Raw genomic sequence first — 6,922 nt, forward strand, 5'->3', positions numbered from 1 at the left:
AGGCAAGTAAGACCATGGAGACCAAGGCTTTATGGGCTCTCTAACCAGGCTCATAAACTCAATGTGACCAGGTTCCCTGTAGGTAACATACATGTAAGGTTTGGAAGTGGTGTGAATGGGAGACTAGTGGGACTTGTACAAAACTCTAGGGTGTGTACCTAATTTTACATTTAAAGCTACTGTAAGTATAAAAGAAACCAATCTGTTGTACTTGACAAGTTTTGGCCCATGGTCCAGGGGCCACATTGAATGGAACAATGGCTGTGTTAATAGTATTTATTGTGGGCAGATTGCTAAGGTTCAGGGTGTATCCAATGCCTTTATGCCACATCAGCCCCCAAACATTGTCATTAACTCAGAGTAGAATGGGAGGGGTAAAATCTTGAAAGGGCCCAGGTTAACAGTCGCAGAAGTTTCAAGATAAGGCTCCAAACAGAAATGAAGCTGAGTTAAAGAAAGGTTTTCAAGAGTTTCTTGTATACTTGCCTTTGTGGGCTGATGATACTCTTATCATTAGAGAGGTGTCTAGGATAGTTTTGGCTTCACCAGTGTGGAGCTCGGTGCTAATCATAACCAGCTGCGCGATCTCAGGAACATCACTTAGCATCTCAAGCCTGTTTCTTCAACTATTAAAGGGAAACAATAGTAATATCCCTTCAGAAGTTTGCTGCATTAAATGAGACAATGTAGGACAAGTACCTGGAACAATACTTGCCTCCAAATAAGCAAGCCCTCAGATTGTAACTCTTGGTACCAATCATGCTGATACCTTGTGTACCTTGTGCTCATTGCCTCACAGTGAGTTTGGTGAAATATTAATTGGCGAACTTTGCTTGTATCAATAATGAAGATGTCAATACATTGACTCTCTTGCCCCTTAAGATGTTTGCGTCTTGCGCCTCTCATCCTCATATAAAGACACTCCTAGAGTCTCCCCCATCAGGCTAGAGTCTCAGACATCCTCAGATGTACTTGAATTTTGGGTTTAACATAGTTTAGGATCAAGCCAGGGTCGTTACTACAAATTCCAATGAATTTGGGCTTCAATCGATAGACTAGAAGAAATCAGAAACTTCTTTTTGGAAACTTTATTTTCTGTCAACCGTATTTTTATTTCAGCTTAAGATCACTCAGTGGTTGTTCCTACCCATTCAGTGGTCTGAGCAGTAAGAACTGCAGACCAGTCTTCAGAGGTAGGCTGAATGCGCCAGTCTTCAGTAGAGAGCTGCTGGGTAGGCACAGAGGGCACCTGCACACATTCAGACCAGTCTGCAACCTAAGGTTGTATAGCAGTAAATTAGTGAGCTGGAACAGCAGTGATCAGGCATGACCTCCCACGGATGTTCACAAGAGGTGGTGCCACGCATGTGCAGAACTTCCCCGGCTGCCATCCACCACCCCTCCCTGTTGCACTGGGTGGCAATGCCTACACGGCATGGAGGAGAGTATGTTACACAGAGTAATGGTAAGCGGGCCAACATAAGAGCCTCCATGACAGGCTGGTGGGCAGCCGTGGGATCAGTAACCACCAGAAATCTTGGCTCTGGAAGGCTGCCTGGATCTAGTTAGTGAAGGTTCCAGGAGTGAAGCAGATAGTAATAGGAGGGACTCCAGGGGCAGTAGCAAACTTCAGCACGGTCTGCTGGCCGGTATTCCTGGAGGATATGGCACTGATGTTAGCTGGTTTCAGTGGGCAACAATGGCACAAGCTGAAAGCAGAAGCTTCTCCCAGGCTCTCTTCAGATTTATAATATAGATGCTATCATTTTTCCTTTTGCGGATGTACTGTTCCATTTGGTAGTCAAGGTTGGTGCCACCTAAGTGGATTCCTCCTTTACTTGTAGGACATCAAGGGCTCCCAACACTGTGAAAGTTTTCCTTTAAGTTACAGCAGGAACCCAGAACAACCTCTCTCTGGATAGCTTGGAAAGGCCAGAAAATTTAATTAAAACCAAATGAAGACACTTCTAAGAGGGGCTAAATTGCCGTGGTCCACAAGTGTAGTCTTTGGAACTCTCCTTGGATTCAAGAAGTGAAAAACATTCACAGAGGTGGAAGGATAAGAATGTGTCCTTTATACCAAAGACTTTAGATACCACTTCTCTCAGCTGAACTATTGAGTTATTGCAACTCCTCACTCCTGAAATTTTGTGTTTAGTTTTCTACTTAACCGTTCATGCTGGTGGAGAAAATCACACAACTCACAGATCTTCAGCTGGACCTTTAGTTCTGCCTGGCAATTCTGCCTGAATGCTCTAGTTATTTTTCTCTTTGCCATTGTTTATACTGACTACTCAAACCACCTAATCTATGGCATCCTTCTTCACTTTCAATAAATGATCTTGCTTTCTCCTTGCTCTGGATTTTTCCCTCCTGCCTCGGTGGCAGCCATCCTCCATCAGTTAGCCTCACTGGCCCCGGTATCTTCAGCTTCTCTCTTTACTGGCTCCTCCTCATTATATAAACTTGCCCATGGTGTTCCTTTAGCAAAAGACAAAAAACAAAAAATGAAACTGTTGCTCAGTCTTAGGTTTCCCTGCAGCTGCCTTGCTATCTCTACCTTTCACTTCCAAATCAAGCATTTGTAAATGTTGTGTCTATTTCTCTACCCACTTCCTCACCTCTCTGTCATTTCTCAGCCCATAGGTCTGGGGTATGCTTCTTGCCTTTCCATAGCAACTGCTCCTTTTTGACAAATCCAATGGCAAGTTTTGGGTCCTCACCTCCATTCAGTGGTGTCTTTGACACTACTGACCCTCGGCTGTCCTCTTACCTGTATGGGAGCTCCTTCTAAATCTTCTCTGAGTGCTTCTCTCTGTTTGCCCAGTGTTTATACATCTACATTCTTCAAGGTTCTACCTGGGGTCTTTTCTTTCACTATTCTCTCTCTGGGTGAAGAATCTAATCCTGTACCATCAATTACTGTCTTTAAAAAAATCTAACAGCATAATTGGAATCATTCTTATCTTTCCTGTTCCTCAAATCACATATCCAGGCTCCAGGTCTTTTAGAGTCCTCACATCAGATCTTTGAGGTCATTGACATTGCCTGAAACCTACTTCAGACTCTTGTCATCTCTCACTAAAACTTTTGAAATAGACTTCTGGCTGGACTTACTGCGTCTCATCTTGATTCTCTCTAATCAGCACCACAGCCAGAGATCTCCCTGAAACAGTCAGCCAACGTTTTCTGTTAAGGCCCAGTAGTAATCATCTTAAACCTTGAAAGCCCTATGATCTCTGTTGCAACTATTCAAATCTACTTCTGTAGCATATCAGCCATAGACAATATGTAAATAAACAGGCATAGATGTGATTTAATAAAACTAGGTATGAAACAGGCAGTGGACCAGATTTGGCTTCTGATGCATAGATTGCTGATCCCTGTTTTGAAATACAAACTTGGACATGTTCTTCCTATTGCCTTTAGAATAAATTATAAGTTCTTGAAAGCAGCTTATGAGCCTGGCCAAACCGCTTACCGCTTATCCACCTCCATCACAAAACCAGGTCCAGCCATATTGGAAGACTTGAATTTACTGCGTTGTGTTTTGATCCACAGCTGACCTATAGGTCTATTGGGGGCTACCATTCCAAACAACACAAGCTTAAGAGGCATGAACTGATGTGGGTTTGAGTTATAGCTCTGTCCTTACTAAAATTGTGGTATCTGGCAAGCCTCTATTTCTTAATTTATGAAAATAAATGGGGATACTGATATTATCCAGGAATAATAATATTATCTGCCTCTTACATAATGCAGTTGCTTAAAAACAAATGGCACAGTGAAGATGAAAAGCACTCATAAACTGTAAAGTGTTATGTAAATATCCATGTTGCCTACACAGGCTTGGCCAGTCCCCACCTCTCTTTTTCCCCATCAGACCGTCTCAGCCACTATCTCTCTGATCTTGATCTCTACATCTACCTGCTTTTTGGCAGCAGAGGTCAGCTGCAGTGCAGTGGGGCCCTGGAGGATTCAGGTCACCTGTCCTCCTTAGATCAACTCACTCATTCCTTTGCAGAGCAGCCCACTCTCACTTCCCTACCCAGCCCCAAATCTGGTGATGGAAGCCCTGGCCCTGCCCCAGTCCGTTTCTGGAGCAATTTCTCACTCCCATGTGGGCTAATTAGAAATGATAGTGATGATGATGATGCTGATGATGATGATGTGTGTGTGTGTGTGTGTGTGTTGGGAGAGGTGGTGACAGACAAGGGAAGAATTAGGCTACTCACTATATCTGGCCCTCTCTTCTTCCCTTGCTGTGCCAGGGAGGGGATGGTGCATTTCCAAATGGAGGAATTATGGACTGAGCAGATTGTAAAGAAAAGCAAGTCACAACAGTGCATCTTAATGTCTCATCTATGCTCTTTGTGAGCCTGGGGATTATTCGCACCTATTTATGGCACCAGAATATGGTCTATAATTTAACAACAAACAGGGTTTTTTATCTTTATATTTACCTTTTGTTTTGTTTTTTCTAAAAAATGCTGCTTTATATCTTCTGACTTTGATTGTCTTCTTATGTAAAGATTCTCTGATTCATTCAGGCTTCTTAACTCACCTATTGAAATTTTCTGACAGGGATCAAAAGGACAGAGAACTAATCTTCCACATTCTTTAAAGTTTTGAAGAAACAGCAGCCCTCACATCTGGACACTGGGATCAATTACATAAGAGGACACTATAAAGAAGCAGCAAAGGAACAGAGCAGAGCAGTTTTTTTTTTTCCCACTGACTAGAACTACAGCAAATTACTTTTTCATGAGAGAACTAGAAAATGCACTTTAAAAAATACTTTATAGAAGATTCACTTTTTGGATTACAAAAGTACTAAGAACATGACAGGCATTTACTTACATAAATTTCATCTACTGTGAGTGGTGCCTTACAAAGAATCTTGTGTGTGCATGTACATATATATACACACACACACATATATAAAACCTTTTGTATACGTATAAATTGCATACCATAACATTTTCACAAAAGAGGAATTTCTGCAGGCATTTCTATAATTGATTTTTATTTCAAATTTGATTAGAAGTCCATTTCATTGCCTTAATCTTTTTCTTTTCCTGTGTAAAAAAAATTCCTTCATGTGAATTAATTAACTATATAAAAGCTTCTAGACCTTGCATTACGGCACCTACTATATATACCCCAAATATTATGTTAAATGCAAAAATAGAGCTACCCAATCTATTATTAGATTTCCTGGGCACCTTAGAATAAAGCCATTGTCTCTTTAAATTTCTGAATGAGCATAGAGAGACACCATTGTAAAACAGATGTAACAATTAGAAACATATACACACCTGACAACAGAGCCCTAAAATATATGAAGCAAAAATTGACAGAATTAAAGGGAGAAATAGTTCTACAATAACAGTTGAGTACTTCCATACCCTACTTTCTATAGTGGACTGAACAACTAAACAGAAGATCAATAAGGAAATTGAGGATTTGAACAGCACTATAAACAAACTAGACCTGAGAGACATAAATAAAACACTCCACCCAAACAAGCAAGAATACACAGTTTTCTCAAGTACATTTATAATATTCTCCAGGATAGACCATATGTTAGAACACAAAACAAGTCTTAATAAATTTTTAAAGTTTGATATCATCCCAAGTATCTTCTCTGATCACAATGGAATAAAACTAGAAATCAGTAACAGAAAGAAAACTGAAAAATTCATAAATTTGAGGAAATCAAAGAACATACTCTTAGCACAATTCAACTCATAACAAGGATTATTGTTTTTTGGGTTTTTTTTCTCAAATCCAGTTCGAAAACTGGAAAATGATTCTTAACAGCTCAGCTGGAGATTAGGTGCTATCTCTGGGCCAGTCAATTTGGGCCACAGTAACTAGGGTAAGAATAGGCTAATTCTCCTATAGACACACAATGAGGTTTGGGTGATTTCCCAGGAACAGGAGGGGACCTGACCAGACAATATGGTAGGTCCACCACACTGATATTGGTTTGTATAAAGTCAAAAGAGTTATAAGGAAAATAATATTTAAGACGTACATGGGGAAAGGAGGCTCATAAAATAAGGGTCATCTGTTGCTCTACTGGGTGAGGGGAAGCTTTCACCTCTGTTGCCCAGGCAATGTGAATCTCTGCACCTGGAAGTAGCAGTAGCCAGTGAACCTGAGAGTAGTTATCTCTGGCTTCCTAAGCCAAAGAGAATAGAGCATATCCAAATGTGTCACTAGAACAAAGTCCCCTGAGCTAAACATTGAGAGCTGAAGTACAAAGAAAAATGGGTTGAATAACCTAGGAAAGATATAAGGATAGAGGCATAACTTAAGCAAATGCCAGAGATCAGGCTGTTGCACACAAAAGTACATATGCACATTTCTAGAAGCAGATGGGAAGGGTAGGCTAAATCCAATAGTGAGATGATGATTTTAAGAATATCTTTATTTCCTTATTTGAATTCTTTCATATAGATTTCATTTCTTTTGTTCTTTGTCTCTGGAGGTGGAATGGAAAGAATGCTTCTGCAGTCTAGGAACAAAAGTTTATATTGCAATTGTCACTTAAAGGGGAAGACCTGATAAAAAGTGACAGGTCCCTTTCCCACTTCAGGTAGTCTCCCTGAGCATTGTTTGCCATGTCCCTTGTTTAAAGGTGCTCATGTCCTTATCTGGATGCAGCAGAGAGGCAGGGAATGCACCATGAGCATGTCAGAGCACTGACAGGGGATGGGTGGTTCTCAAGGCAGAGCTTTCTTTTGTTCAAAAACTGCTGAGCTCACCTCTGTTGCTAGTAATTAACAGGCTCTACTTCACCCTTGTTCAGGAGAACTACCTTTTTTTTCTTGCCCTTGGCAGTGACCAGTCATACTTCTTTGACAGCTTAGTGAAATTCCTAGGAGAGAAAGGATAAGAATAGGTCTTAGCAGAA

The 6,922-nt window shown here is 40.9% G+C and overlaps 1 pseudogene; it reads right to left on the reverse strand.

Moving 5' to 3' along the window:
- Positions 1 to 1,126: 1,126 nt before the first annotated feature.
- On the reverse strand, positions 1,127 to 3,519 carry LOC130854882 (40S ribosomal protein SA-like; annotated as a pseudogene).
- Between the last annotated feature and the right edge of the window lie 3,403 nt (positions 3,520 to 6,922).

This window comes from Hippopotamus amphibius, chromosome 6 (assembly GCF_030028045.1).
Source record: "Hippopotamus amphibius kiboko isolate mHipAmp2 chromosome 6, mHipAmp2.hap2, whole genome shotgun sequence".
Lineage (NCBI taxonomy): Eukaryota > Metazoa > Chordata > Mammalia > Artiodactyla > Hippopotamidae > Hippopotamus > Hippopotamus amphibius.